At 44.2% G+C, this 16472-nt stretch overlaps 1 pseudogene; it reads left to right on the top strand.

Moving 5' to 3' along the window:
- The first annotated feature begins 8317 nt into the window (after window positions 1-8317).
- Window positions 8318-16472, top strand: part of LOC119319016 — a 22536-nt pseudogene continuing 14381 nt past the window's right edge.

Here is a 16472-nt window from a genome sequence, read left to right as displayed (position 1 = left end):
CCAATCTCGGAGGGGCTCTCGCCCCTCCCATGCCATGGAGGACAAGGACCAGAGGGGAAACCCTTCTCCCATCTAGGGAGGAGGTCAAGGAATAAGAAGACGAAGGGTCCCCCTCTCCCCTTCTCTTCTGGTGGCGCCGGAACGCTGTCATGGCCATCATCATCATCACCGCAATCTACACCAACACCTCCGCCATCTTCACCAACATCTCCATCACCTTCCCCCCTCTATCTACAGCGGTCCACTCTCCCGCAACTCGTTGTACCCTCTACTTGAACATGGTGCTTTATGCTTCATATTATTATCCAATGATGTGTTGCCATCCTATGATGTCTGAGTAGATTTTCTTTGTCCTATCGGTGGTTGATGAATCCCTATGATTGATTTAATTTGCTTGTGGTTATGTTGCTGTCCTTTGGTGCCCATCATATTAGTGAGCGCGTGGATCACACCATATGGTTAGTTGTATGTTGATAGGACTATGTATTAGAGGGCAAGAGTGACAGAAGCTTCAACCTAGCATAGAAATTGATGCATACGAGATTGAAGGGGGGCCAATATATCTTAATGCTATGGTTGTGTTTTACCTTAATGAACATTAGTAGTTGCAGAAGCTTGATAATAGTTCCAATCATAAGTGCATAGAATTCCAAGTCAGGGATGACATGCTAGCAGTGGCCTCTCCCACATAATACTTGCTATCGGTCTAGTAAAGTACTCAATTGCTTAGGGACAATTTCGCAACTCCTACCACCACTTTTCCACACTCGCTATATTTACTTTATTGCTTCTTTACTTACAACAGCCCCTAGCTTTTATTTACGTAATCTTTATTGTCTTGCAAACCTATACAACAACACCTACAAAGTACTTCTAGTTTCATACTTGTTCTAGGTAAAGCGAACATCAAGTGTGGGTAGAGTTGTATCGGTGGTCAATAGAACTTGAGGGAATATTTGTTAGGCCTTTAGCTCCTCGTTGGGTCCGACACTCTTACTTATCGAAAACTGTTGCGATCCCCTATACTTGTGGGTTATCAAGACCTTTTTCTGGCGCCATTGTCGGGGAGCAATAGCGTGGGGTGAATATTCTCGTGTGTGCTTGTTTGCTTTATCACTAAGTAACTTTTATTTGATGTTCTTAGTTGTTCTCTATCTTTAGTTATGGATATGGAACACAAAATAGAAAAAAATAGGTGTACTTGCTGCTCATGGAGATGAGGAACCTCCTAAAACCCTCGATGCTCAATATGTGAAAAATGTTATGTACCACTTTGATAATCCTGAGAAAACCTCATTCAATCTGGTAATGGGAGTAACGTTGGATCAACGTGAATACTTTAGGGATTGTCGCTTGACACAAAAAAGGGAAACTATTATGGGATCAAATTTATATATTGTATTGGTATGCTAGGCAACTATGCTTGAGATATGATTATACTTGTTGCTCTAGGATGAAGGCTCCACACCTTCCCTTTTTCATGTGAATTTAATGATAATGAAACCTTAGCTTCTTATGCTAGAGGTATATATGATTACTATGATGTGGAACAAATAGAAGAATTTGTTGCTTTTAAGGGTGCTTATGAAATTGAATCTTTGTTTGAAAAGTATGAAGCTTTTGATGATGATGTTTATAGGCCTGAAAATTTAGCTATCCTAAAATATTGCTATGATAATTATGAATATAATTCCTATATTAATGTGCTTATTAAGAAAGTCTCCGCTGTCCAAGAAGAGACTAATATTTTGCAGGAATCTATGGAAGAAGCTGATGAAACTGTGAGCTCATTGGATGAAAAAGATGAGGAGGAGAGCGAAGAACAAAAGGAGGAAGAGCGGATTGATCACCCATGCCCACCTTCTAATGAGAGTAACTCTTCAACTCATACATTGTTTAATTCCCCTTCATGCTTACCGAAGGATGAATACTATGATAATTGCTACGATCCCGTTGATTCTTTTGAAATATCCCTTTTTTGATGATGCTTGCTATGCTTGTGGCCAAGATGCCAATATGAATTATGCTTATGGAGATGAACTTGCTATAGTTCCTTATGTTAAACATGAAATTGTTGCTATTGCACCCGCACATGATAGTCCTATTATCTTTTTGAATTCTCCAAACTACACTATATCGGAGAAGTTTACCCTTATTAAGGATTATATTGATGGGTTGCCTTATACCGTTGCACATGATGATTTTGATGAATATAATATGCATGTGCTTGCTGCTCCTACTTGCAATTATTATGAAAGAGGAATTACATCTCCGCCTCTTTATGTTTCCAACACGATAAAATTGCAAGAAATTGTTTATACTATGCATTGGCATTTACTATGTGTTAATGAATTGTTCTTTTATGACATGCCGATGCATAGGAAGAGAGTTAGACTTCGTTGTTACATGATATATGCTGCTTTGTGCTCACTACTAAATTACAAATAATTGCTAATTAAAATTGGCTTTGATATACCTTGGGATCCGGGTGGATTCACTACTTGAGCACTATATGCCTAGCTTAATGGCTTTAAAGAAAGCGCTGCCAGGGAGATAACCCGGAAGTTTTAGGGAGTCATTTATTTCTGTTGAGTGCTTTCATATAGTTTAAAAATAACAAAAATAAAGAGGGGAACCCAAAACTTTTTCAAAAAGGAAAGTGAAAGTGAGAAAGACAAGCATTGTTGAAGTGGGAGAGCTCCTTGAACTTTGTTCATGCTCACGGCAACTTTGTGAATCTTGATTACAGAAACTTTTCAACAAAAATAATTATCCCCTTGTACAATTCCACTGTATTATAAAAATAATGTGCCAAGATTTGCCTTTAGGATGTTTACATTTGCTTCATGGTTTGTAGGGTGCAGGACAGAAACTTTGGCTGTAGTGCGCGATTTTACATTTTTAGCTGGAATGTCAAATGGTTATGATTCTTTTTGCACTGTCTTTATATACAAATTTTTTATTTTTCCTAATTTTGTAGAATTTTTCAAGTATCAGAAGTATGGTGAATGTTCGGATTGTTACAGACTGTTCTGTTTTAGACAGATTCTGTTTTTGATGCATAGTTTGCTTGTTTTGATGAAACTATCGATTTATATCAGTAGATTAAGCCATGGAAAAGTTATATCACAGTAGACACAATGCAAAAACAAAATATTAGTTGGTTTGCAATAGCACTTATAGTAGTGATTTGCTTTATTATACTAACGGATCTTACCGAGTTTTCTGTTGAAGTTTTGTTTGGATGAAGTGTTCGATGATCGAGAAGGTCTCGATGTGAGAAGAAGGAAGAGAGGCAAGAGCTCAAGCTTGGGGATGCCCGAGGCACCCCAAGTAAATATTCAAGGAGACTCAAGTGTCTAAGCTTGGGTATGCCCCGGAAGGCATCCCCTCTTTCTTCAACAAGTATCGGTATGTTTTCAGATTCGTTTCGTTCATGCGATATGTGCAATCTTGGAGCATCTTTTGCATTTAGTTTTCATTTTTATTTTATGCACCATGCTGGTATGGGATAGTCCTTGGATGATTTATAGAATGCTCATTGCACTTCACTTATATCTTTTGAGTATGGCTTTATAGAATGCTTCATGTGCTTCACTTACATCATTTGAAGTTTGGATTGCCTGTTTTTCTTTACATAGAAAACTGCCATTTGTAGAATGCTCTTTTTCTTCACTTATATTTGTTAGAGCGTGGGCATATCTTTTGTAGAAAGAACTAAACTCTCTTGCTTCACTTATATCTATTTAGAGAGATGACAAGAATTGGTCATTCACATGGTTAGTCATAAAATCCTACATAAAACTTGTAGATCACTGAATATGATATGTTTGATTCCTTGCAATAGTTTTGCGATATAAAGATGGTGATATTAGAGTCATACTAGTGGGTAGTTGTGGATTAGTAGAAATACTTGTGTTGAGGTTTGTGATTCTCGTAGCATGCACGTATGGTGAACCGTTATGTAACGAAGTCGGAGCATGATTTATTTATTGATTGTCTTCCTTATGAGTGGCGGTCGGGGACGAGCGATGGTCTTTTTCTACCAATCTACCCCCCTAGGAGCATGTGCGTAGTACTTTGTCTCGATAGCTAATAGACTTTTGCAATAAGTATGTGGGTTCTTTATGACTAATGTTGAGTCCATGGATTATACGCACTCTCACCCTTCCACCATTGCTAGCCTCTCTAGCACCGCGCAACTTTCGCCGGTACCATAAACCCACCCTATACCTTCCTCAAAACAGCCACCATACCTACCTATCATGGCATTTCCATAGCCATTCCGAGATATATTTCCATGCAACTTCCATCATCATCATATACATGACTTGAGCATTCATTGTCATATTGCTTTGCATGATCGTAAGATAGCTAGCATGATGTTTTCATGGCTTGTCCGTTTTTTATGTCATTGCTATGCTAGATCATTGCACATCCTGATACACCGCCGGAGGCATTCATATAGAGTCATATCTTTGTTCTAGTATCGAGTTGTAATATTGAGTTGTAAGTAAATAAAAGTGTGATGATCATCATTATTAGAGCATTGCCCCAGTGAGGAAAGGATGATGGAGACTATGATTCCCCCACAAGTCGGGATGAGACTCCGGATGAACAAATAAAAAAAGAAAAATAAAAGAGAAAGGCCAAAAAAAGAGAAGGCCCAAAAAAAATAAAAAAATAAAAATAAAAATATAAAGAGAGAAAAAGATAGAAGGGGCAATGTTACTATCCTTTTACCACACTTGTGCTTCAAAGTAGCACCATGTTCTTCATATAGAGAGTCTCTTGAGTTATCACTTTCATATACTAGTGGAAATTTTCATTATAGAACTTGGCTTGTATATTCCGATGATGGGCTTCCTCAAACGCCCGAGGTCTTCATGAGCAAGCAAGTTGGATGCACACCCACTTAGTTTCAGTTTGAGCTTTCATACACTTATAGCTCTAGTGCATCCGTTGCATGGCAATCCCTACTCACTCACATTGATATCTATTGATGGACATCTCCATAGCCCGTTGATACGCCTAGTTGATGTGATACTATCTTCTCCTTTTGTCTCCTCCACAACCACCATTCTATTCCACCTATAGTGCTATGTCCATGGCTCACGCTCATGTATTGCGCGAAAGTTGAAAAGGTTTGAGAACGTCAAAAGTATGAAACAATTGCTTGGCTTGTCATCGGGGTTGTGCATGATGTGAATATTTTGTGTGGTGAAGATGGAGCATAGCCAGACTATATGATTTTCTAGGGATAACTTTCTTTGGCCATGTTATTTTGAAAAGACATGATTGTTTTATTAGTAGGCTTGAAGTATTATTGTTTTTATGTCAAATGATAGACTATTGCTTTGAATAACTCGTATCTTAATATTCATGCCATGATTAGATATGTGATCAAGCTTATGCTAGGTAGCATTTCACATCAGAAATTATCTTTTTTATCATTTACCTACTCGAGGACGAGCAGTAATTAAGCTTGGGGATGCTGATACGTCTCTGTCGTATATATAATTTTTGATTGTTCCATGCCAATATTCTACAACTTTCATATACTTTTGGCAACTTTTTATACTATTTTTGGAACTAACATATTGATTCAGTGCCCAGTGCCAGTTCCTGTTTGTTGCATGTTTTTTGTTTTGTAGAAAATCCATATCAAACGGAGTCCAAACGGGATAAAAATGGACGGAGATTTTTTTTGAATATATGTGATTTTTGGGAAGTGAAATCAACGTGAGATGATGCTCGAGGGGCCCATAAGGCAGGGGGCGCAGGCGCGCCCCTGACCCTCGTGGTCACCCCGTAAGGCGGTTGGTGCCCTTCTTTCGCCGCAAGAAAGCTAATATCCGGATAGAGATCGTGTTAAAATTTCAGCCCAATCGGAGTTACGGATCTCCGGGAATATAAGAAACGGTCAACGGATCTACGAGTACAATTTTTCAATAGGTGACACGTTTTAAAATTCGAACTTTTTCAAGTCGCGAGTGAACATTTTTGAAATTCAAAATTTGTTCATTGAAATTAAGAAATGCTCATGATTTTTTAAAAGTTGTTCATATAATTCAACAAATGCTCTTGAATTCATAGTTTATTCATATAATCTGCTAGGACGGAACATCTGCTGGGTGGAGGGGATGCAGATTATGGTCTGCATGGACGACATCTGAAAGACAGAACATCTGCTGGGCTCGTGGTTCGTGGATGGCAGGTATGGTTTCCTCCTTCAGCGTCTTAGTCGTGGTGGGGTGTCAGATCTGGAGTTCGATGGCGTGTCCGGGATGTTGCCCCGGTCTGATTGGTTCAACAGGAAGGGCTTCACTGTTGGTGAGCCACCTTGGAGGTCCGTAAAGCTACATATCAGCGATGGAGCCGCGTCGAGTTCAGGTGAGGTGGTGATTCATCATTCTTTTCTTCAGCGGCTGCTATGGTGGTCCTGGAGGCAGGTGACGGGCGTTGGTGTTAAGCTCAGAGATGCTATCTTTTCAGTTTTGTCATGTCGGTCTTTACGTGACTTGTCCTTTGTTCTTTATGATATAAATGAGACACGTATTACCATACAAAAAAAGTATGTCATTTTATGGTTTAATTTTCTTTTTGTAACTTTTTCCTTTTTGTTGTTTTTGATATAATAAACATTTTTCTAATACACATCAAACAATGGAGGAAAAAACCCCGTTTGAAACCCAACCAGGAATCTGCTTACCTGGGCCACAGGCCATGTGTTAATCGCGTGGGCGATCACCTGATATGTATCACAACGACTGATACATGTCAGTTGGGCGCTCGAAATCGCCAGGGCTATATGTCATAAGTACCGATTCCTAATATGAATCGCGTATGAGCGATGACTAGCAGGTCGGCTCATTAGTGCGGTTACTCGCTGCGCGCTGTAGGTTCGCACCTTTTCGATTTTCTTCATTTTTATTTGGTTATTTCACAATTTTTCTTCGTTTTACTTTAGCTTTCTTTGTTTTGTCATTTGCTTTTCCCCCCTTTCTTTTACATACTTTGCTTTTCTTCGTGTTCTTTGATTTTTTTGCCTTTTCTTTTGTTTCTTTGTCAGTTTTTATAAAAAAATCAACATATTTGTATTTTTTTCTCAATAGACAATGTACATTTTTAGAGCAAATGTGAAATATTTTTCTGATACACATTGGGCATTTTTCCAATATCATGCACACTTTTTTTAATACATGGTTTGAACACATTTTGAAAAACACAGTATTATTTTTAAAATGCATGTTTTTCATTTTTATAATGGCAATAAACATTTTTTAGCTAAACATTTTTTTGCATTTTATAATTAATTTGAAAAATTCACGAACCATTTTTGCTGGAAAGATGTGATTATTTATTTAAAATATCATGTACATTTTTAATGGAAATAAACATTAACCTACGGGAACGTGTTTCTAAATGTCACAAGCATTACTTTGAATGTGGGAATATTTCCATAAAATGTCACTACGATTTTCTAATGAAATGAAACATATTTTTATTATGCAATCATTTTTGAATTGGATACATATTTAAAAAAAAATATTCATTCTTTTGAAATGCGGGAACATTTTTCTCATTGTCATGAACATTTTTATGAAAGTTATCCACATTTTTTTAAATTGTTCTAACTAATATTTTATAGTATGTTAACATTTTTCAGATACTTATTTTGATTTTATTATGTAAATATAATTTTGTGAAATATAGAAATTAAAAATATGAATAAAAGTTACAAAAAATTAATTTTTTTACTGGACTGGCCCATCACCGACTGTCGGCGAGGCTACGGTTTGCCTTGCAGTAAGCAGCATATAGAGGCACCCACTAGAAACTGCTAGCGGGGATTCCTAGCCACCTATCCTTCGCTTTCGTTTGGAACGAAAGCACAATCACTGGCGGAACGAAAAGTCAGAGTGGGGAGTACTCCTACAAAAAGACGAAACAAGACAGTAAACTCGCTGTCAAAATGATGCAAAATCATGTCCAGCAGAGCTGCACCCTTCTTATTTTGACCTCTAGCGACCTCGTCACGAGAAAAACAGGACGGTCATTGTTCAAGCCGGAAAATGCACGATCTAGATGCTAGGAATTTCCAAGTAACCACGCCGCGTCTCGTGTGGCTCGCGGCTAATATATGTAGCATTCCCGGAGCAGGTGAAGCATACCTATCCCATCCAACATTCTGACGGCAACTTGTCAATCATCGCAACCGCAAGCCATGACATCGCCACAATTACAATTTACACCATGCGGTAGCGCGCCGTACTTATCCTATAGAGCACAGCACAGCATCTGTCGCGAGAGAATTTCGGTCGTGAGACGGCCGCCTCACGCCAAACCAAGCCAAGCCTCACTCTATTATAAACTCCGGCGGCGCTGCGTGCTTCGAGCAGCCAGCGGGTGGCATAGGTTGACGAGGACAAAGTCCACGGCGTTCATCCATCGTCCTCCATGGCGCCGCAGCACTTCCTGGTCGTCGCGTTCCCGGGCCAGGGCCAAATCAACCCGGCGCGCGCTCTGGCGGAGCGCCTCGCGCGGGCCGCACCGGGCGCGCGGGTCACGCTCTCGGCCGCCGTGTCCGCGCACCGTCGCATGTTCCCCTCGATCGCGTCCCCCGACGACGAGGTCCACGACGGTGTTATCTCCTACATCCCCTACTCGGAGGGCTACGACCACGGCTTCAGCCTCTTGGCTGGCGACGGGGACGAAGTGCAGAGATACGCAGAGGTGTTCGGCCGCGTAGGTCGCGAGACCTTCTCGGCGGTGCTGGACCGCCTCGCGGCGCGGGGCCGGCCCGTCACGTGCGTCCTGTACGCCATGCTCATGTGGTGGGCCGCCGAGGTCGCCCGTGAGCGCGGCGTGCCCCGGGCGCTCTACTGGATCCGGCCGGCCACGATGCTGGCCGTGTACTATCACTACTTCCATGGGTACGAGAGGCTCGTGACGGAGCACGCTGCCGAGCCGGGGTTCACGGTGTCTATGCCGGGCCTCCCTCCGATGGTGATCCGTGACCTCCCGAGCTTCTTCACCAACCTTACGGACGGCAGGATAGTCGCGACATTCGGGGACATTCGCAGTGTTAGAAATAGAGATAGAACTACCTATTGTAATCTCAACAAACTCTATTCCGTAGCTTATCTCCTTCTCTCTTGTAACAACCGAATCGTGATCGATCGGTATTGCCTTGTAAGCCACGACAGGGGCCGTTCCTGTCTCATATCAATATAAACCAACGCGGCTTCTCATTGAGGAGTAGGAACGCTTCCATCTGACATGGTATACAGAGCCATCCACTTCTCATCGATCTAGCCAAAAGCTTTCCTCCCGACCACCCTCGCCATTGCCATGTCGTCCTCATCCACCGTCACCCTCAACCTTGGAGCCCTACCATCCGAGAAACTTACCAAAACCAACTACATCATGTGGAAAGCACAGGTCATGCCGGGCCTGCGAGGAGCGCAGGTCACCGGCCTTCTGGACGGGTCAGATGCCGCACCACCGAAGACGGTGCAGCAAGAGCAGACGAACAAAACGTCACCACGGAGCCCAATCCGCTGTATGCACAATGGATATCAAAGGATCAGCAGGTTTTGAGTCATCTTCTGAACTCTCTGTCAATGGAGATCCTCGCCCAAGTTGCGAGCAAGGAGACAACCTTTGATCTCTGGACTGCCATCACCACCTTGTTCTCATCGCAGTCCCAATCTCGCATCACCAATCTACGGATTGCAATCACCAATACGAAGAAGGGTTCCATGTCCAGCAGCGCCTACATCTCCAAGATGAAGAATCTGGGGGACGAGCTCGCAGCGGCAGGACGCCCCGTCTCGGATCCAGAGATGGTGGATTATGTCCTCGCCGGCCTTGACAGAGACTATGATCCTGTTGTGGCAGCTATTGGCGCAATCAAGAATCAAATCACAGTTGATGACCTATTTGCTCAGATCCCGGCGTTCGATCAGCGTGTCGAGATGCTCGGCGATGGCCCTAATGGGGGTTTCAAAACCTCGGCAAACTTGGCCTACAGGGGGCGTGGGCGCGGCTACAGCAGGGGCCGCGGGCGCAGCAGCAGCAGGGGGCACGGCCGAGGCAGGCGTCCTTCCCCGACTCCGTCTGGTGGCCACGACGGCGGCAGAGGTGGCCGCGGTCGTCCACAACAACAACGGCAGCAGCAGGAACATGACTATCCAGAGTGTCAAATCTGCTACAAACATCACCCAGGAGGTGCTCGTAATTGTTGGCATAGGTATGATTAAGATGAACCCGAGGAAAAGAGTGCAAACATGGTGACCAACTCCTATGGCGTCGACACGAACTGGTATGCAGATACCGGTGCTTCACATCACATCACCGGCGAGCTGGACAAATTGACGTTCAAGGAGAAGTACCATGGACATGATCAAGTACACACCGCGAGTGGGTCTGGTATGAAAATTGCTCACATTGGTCATTCAATCGTTAAAACCCCTAAGAAAACCTTGCATCTAAACAAAGTTCTTCATGCCCCTGAAGCCTCACAAAATCTTCTCTCTGTTCATCGGTTTACTTTAGATAATCGTGTCCTTATTGAATTTTATCCTTATTTCTTTTTGGTAAAGGACTTGGACACAAGGAGAATCCTGCTTAGGGGCAAGTGCGTGGGAGGTCTCTACCCACTTATATCTTCGTCATCATCATTGAATAAACAAGCGTTTGTCGCTGTCAAGCCTTCATCATCCAAGTGGCATAGTAGATTAGGTCATCCTTCATCAGTCATTGTTAAATTTGTTCTTAGCAAGAATAAACTTCCCTTCTCTCATGAGATTAGTGAGTCGGTTTGTGATCCGTGTCAACAGGCTAAAAGCCATCAACTCCCATACCCTGTATCTACTAGCATATCTACTGCACCCTTACAACTAGTATTCTCAGATGTTTGGGGGCCAGCTCCTACTTCGGTCGGTAGATACTCATACTATGTAAGCTTTATTGATGATTATAGCAAGTTTACATGGATCTATCTTCTTAAGAAACGGTCTGAAGTGTTTCAAGTTTTCACAAACTTTAAAAATCTTGTTGAAAGAAAACTAGACACTAAGATCATTGCCATGCAAACCGACTGGGGAGGTGAATACCGGAAACTGAATTCCTTCTTCCAGCAACTTGGTATTTCTCATCATGTTGCATGTCCTCATGCGCATCAGCAGGATGGTTCCGCAGAAAGAAAACATCGTCATGTCATTGAAGTAGGCCTAGCTCTACTCGCAAATGCATTTATGCCACTAAAATTCTGGGATGAAGCATTCTTAACTGCCACATATCTCATCAACTTGCTCCCTAGCAAAGTCATCAAATTTGAGACCCTATCACACGCCTCTTTGGCACTCATCCAGATTACAAGTCTTTGCGTGTCTTTGGTTGTGCATGCTGGCCTAACCTAAGGCCATACAACTCGCGCAATCTTGCCTTCCGTTCCAAACGATGTGTTTTCTTGGGGTACAGTCCCATTCACAAAGGAGTAAAGTGCCTAGATGTCTCTACTGACAGAGTTTATATATCCCGTGATGTTGTTTTCGATGAGTCCATTTTCCCTTTTGCTTCTCTTCATCCTAACACTGGTAGGGATGGCAATGGGTACCCATTACCCGCGTACCCGGCGGGTAAAAACCCTATTAGGGCAAGTGTATGGCTCAAAAAAATACCCATGGGTACATAAATAGGAAAATTTGAAACCCATCGGGTATAGTGGGTACGGGTATGGTTTAGTATAACCCATACCCGTGTACCCATGTACCCGCATGCAATATGATTTTTTAATAGGCCATAAATATTATGTTTCCATATACTACATTTTTTACATAAATCCTGCAGCTGGCCCACAACAAAGCCACAGGACCCACAAGCTCGACCCATAATTGCCTCGTTCTAGGTGATTAATGTCCTTGTCTCGAAAAAGGTGATTAATGTGCAGAATTGCCTCGTTCCTTATATGGCTATATCAACGTGATTTACGTCCAAAATTACCTCGCATGCTTGTAGCAACCAGCGCCCAGCATATCTATCTCATCTTCTCGCCGCTACCCACTTCCGCCGGCGCCTCCGGCCGCTTGATGCCTCGCACCACCACACCTTTCCTGTCCTCCGAGGTGGACGCCAACACCATGGATCCGGGGACCATGATCATAGCTCACGCGTGGATGGGAACAGCGAGGTGGAGCTACAACTCAGTGCCCACCACGGCCAGGATCACGGCAAGCCTACCACGAGACCAAGCCTCACCCTATTGTCGGATGGTGCCTTGTGCCTCCGTGCGCTAGGAAAGAGCCTACTCCTGCAATTGGGTCCAAGGCGCAGCATCATTGTAGCACTATGTCCAAGTCGTGCATGAAGCAGCAACACCCTAGCTTGCTTAGCAACGTTCCATCCGCTAGGTGAGTTTCAATTTTGTTTACGATTTTATGATTATGAGCGCCGATCTTAGAGTAGGAATATATTTGTTGTACATATATAGATGGTGAGTATTCATGTGTTGCTATCATGACGTGTTGATGTTTATAAATTATTATTATAAGTTGTTGTTTATGACTATGTAATGCTCAAATCGATGTGTTGCAAATCTTGGTAATTTTACCCGTGGGTACCCATTTACCCTGACGGGTGATGGGTATGGGAAAAAGTTGTACCCGTCGACGGGTATGGGTACGGGTAATGTGTAAGATTTGGGGCGACGGGTAAGGGTATGGGGTGGCTCCACCCGTACCCAAACCCTGCGGGTGCCATCCCTAAACACTGGAGCCATTCTTAAGAAAGAAATCTTGCTTCTTCCCCCAAACCTTCGGAACTTTGAGCAAGGGGGCGACGATTGTACTGACCAATATGACACTTCAACCAGTCCTAGTGGTGCATCTATTCCTGTGCAGGGTCATGGAGAAAACGCAGGAGCAAATGGTGCTCAAAATGATCAAGATTTGGCACAAAATGGCCCTATATTGCATGTGTTGGAGGAAGAAGAGGTAGGCGCAGACTACGAGGTTGATCCGGAGCAACATGTGACGCCGCAGCGTCAGGCGTCTTTGGATCGCGCGCCGTGATCAACTCTGGATCGCGCGCCCACCAGAGGCCAGTGCTAGCACGCCACGTCGCCAGGCGGTGGGCCGTCTCAGCGACCCACATGCAAGTGGCCCACCACGACCGGTCTCCAGCCTGAGACGGTCGGCTCGGGATCTCGCGCGATCGGCTCGAGACCGCGGCTGCCCACGCGTGCGAATCAGGCGACAGCGACACTCATGGGATCTTCCGCGTCACGCGGGGCTGCGGCACCAGAGTCCGGCGTGAACACACCAGAGGCTACAGAATCAGGGTCCGGATCAGCTACGCAAAGTGGATCCAGAGAATCTGCATCATCTGGATCTTCTGTGGTGCAGTCATCTGCTCAGCTACAGCCGGTGCCAGCCTCACGTGTCACAACTCATCTTCAAAAAGGTATAAAAAATCCAAAGATTAGAACAGATGGTACTATACGCTATGGCATGTTATGTGTTGCAGGAGAGCCAACTAGATTGGAAGATGCACTTGGAGATCCAAGGTGGAAAAATGCAATGGATGAAGAGTACTCTGCACTCATGAAAAATAAAACGTGGCGTCTTGTACCTGAGCAGCGAGGTAAAAATGTTATTGACTGTAAGTGGGTATATAGAATCAAGAAAAAGGCAGATGGTTCGATTGACAGGTACAAGGCACGTTTAGTCACGAAAGATTTTAAACAGCGTTATGGGCTGGATTATGAGGACACATTTAGTCCCGTTGTTAAAGCTGCAACCATTAGGCTTGTGTTAGCTATTGCTGTTTCCAGGGGATGAAGCTTGAGACAGCTAGACGTGCGGAACGCGTTTTTGCATGGTGTTCTGGAAGAGGAGGTTTACATGCGACAACCACCTGGGTATGAAAACAAGAAAACACCCCACTATGTGTGTAAGCTTGATAAGGCTCTTTATGGCTTGAAACAGGCACCAAGAGCATGGTATTCAAGGCTAAGCTCTCAGCTAAGGTGTCTTGGATTTGTTGCATCTAAAGCTGACACATCACTCTTCATCTACAATAAGGCAACCACAGTTATATTTGTTTTGATATATGTTGATGATATTATAGTTGCCAGTTCTTCATCAAGTGCTACTAATGCTCTACTTCATGATTTGAGTTCAAAGTTTGCCTTGAAATATCTTGGTGATCTTCACTTCTTCCTGGGCATTGAGGTGAAGAAGATTCTAGATGGCATAGTAATGAATCAGGAGAAATATGCTACTGAGCTTCTGACTCGCATGAGGATGAAGGATTGTAAGCCTTCACCTACACCATTGTCCTCTTCAGAAAAACAGTCAGCCTTTGAAGGGGAGCCTCTAAAGAAAGAAGAGATCACAAAGTACAGGAGTGCTGTGGGTGCCTTACAGTACTTAACACTAACAAGACCAGATATATCATTTGCTGTTAACAAGGTTTGTCAGTATCTACATGCACCTACTACTGTACACTAGACAGCTGTTAAAAGAATTGTACGGTATATAAAATACACTGTAAGCCTAGGACTTCAGTTTAAACGTTCAAGCTCCACTCTTGTTAGTGCCTTCTCTGATGCTGACTGGGCAGGATGCAGTGATGACAGGAGGTCAACTAGAGGATTTGCAATATTCTTTGGTCCTAACCTTATTTCTTGGAGTGCCAGGAAACATGCTACAGTGTCAAGATCAAGTACAGAGGCTGAATATAAGTCACTAGCCAATGCAACTGCTGAGATCATTTGGGTGAAATTGTTACTTAATGAGTTGGGTGTTAAGCAACACCGCATTTCATGTTTATGGTGTGATAATTTGGGAGCCACCTATCTCTCTGCTAACCCAGTGTTCCATGGAAGAACTAAACACATTGAAGTTGATTTTCATTTTGTGAGAGAAAGGGTTGCAGAAAAGAAGTTGGACATCAAATTTATTCCCTCCAAAGATCAGGTAGCAGATGGCTTCACCAAGGCATTGTCAATTAAACCATTTGAGGAGTTCAAGAGGAATCTTAATATAGGATAGTTGAGATTAAGGGAGGGTGTTAGAAATAGAGATAGAACTACCTATTGTAATCTCAACAAACTCTATTCTCTCTCTCTCCCGTAGATTATCTCCTCCTCTCTTGTAACATCCGAATCGTGATCGATTGGTATTGCCTTGTAAGCCATGACAGGGGCCGTTCCTGTCTCATATCAATATAAACCAACGCGCCTCCTCATTGAGGAGTAGGAATGCTTCCATCTGACACGCAGGACGTTCCAGCAGCTGGACCTGGACGTCGACAATGGCAGCACCACTGGAGGAAGGCAAGCCATGGTGCTAGTGAACACCATGGAAGAATTAGAGGCCGGTGCTCTCACGTCTGTCCCTGAGTTGGACGTGTTCCCCGTCGGGCCAGCCGTGGTGTCGCTCTTCACCGTGGGCGGCGGCGGCACCGCCACGCAGTAGGAGATCTCTTTGAGCACGACGAAAAAGGCTACATGGACTGGCTGCACACAAAGCCAGCACAGTCGGTGGTGTACGTGTCGTTCGGGAGCATGTCGGCGGTGAGCAAGCGACAGAAGGACGAGCTGAAGCGAGGCCTCACCGCGAGCGGTCGGCCGTACCTGTGGGTGGTGCGAAAGAACAACAGAGATGATGGCTTCGACGATGCCGGCGACATGCGGGGCATGGTGGTTGGGTGGTGCGACCAGGTGCGGGTGATGTCGCATCCGATCGTCGGGTGCTTCGTGACGCACTTGTAACACCCCGGATGTAACTTTCCCAATTTGTACTCCAACTCTTGCCGTTTCCGGCGTTAAGTTCTTTTATTTTCTCGGGTTTGGGTCTTTGTCTCCGTGTGTTGTTGTCGTTGCCATGCATTTCATATCATGTCATCATGTGCATTGCATTTGCATACGTGTCCGTCTCATGCATTCGAGTATTTTCCCCGTTGTCCGTTTTGCATTCCGGCGCTTCGTTCTCCTCTGGAGGTCATTTCTACCTTTCTTTCGTGTGTGGGGATTAAACATTTCCGGATTGGACCGAGACTTGCCAAGCAGCCTTGGTTTACTACCGGTAGACCGCCTGTCAAGTTTCGTACCATTTGGACTTCGTTTGATACTCCAACGGTTAACCGAGGAACCGAAAAGGCCTTGTGTGTGTTGCAGCCCAACGCCCCTCCAATTTGGCCCAAAACCCACCTAAACCTGCTCCATCATCTAGAGCGTTCGATCACGATCGCGTGGCCGAAAACCGCACCTCATTTGGACTCTCCTAGCTCCCCCTATGCCTATATATAGCCTCTTCCCGAAAATCCGGATCCCCCCTCGTCCGAAACCCTAAATCCACCTCGCGCCGTGCCGGACGTGTCCGTTCCGGCTGGACACGCTGCCGCCAGCCACTCCACGCCTGCCACGTGGCGCCGCCGCGCTGCTCCCGCCGCCGGCCCAGGGA

This window comes from Triticum dicoccoides, chromosome 6A (genome assembly GCF_002162155.2).
Source record: "Triticum dicoccoides isolate Atlit2015 ecotype Zavitan chromosome 6A, WEW_v2.0, whole genome shotgun sequence".
Lineage (NCBI taxonomy): Eukaryota > Viridiplantae > Streptophyta > Magnoliopsida > Poales > Poaceae > Triticum > Triticum dicoccoides.
This window is presented reverse-complemented; position numbering and strand designations above follow the sequence as displayed.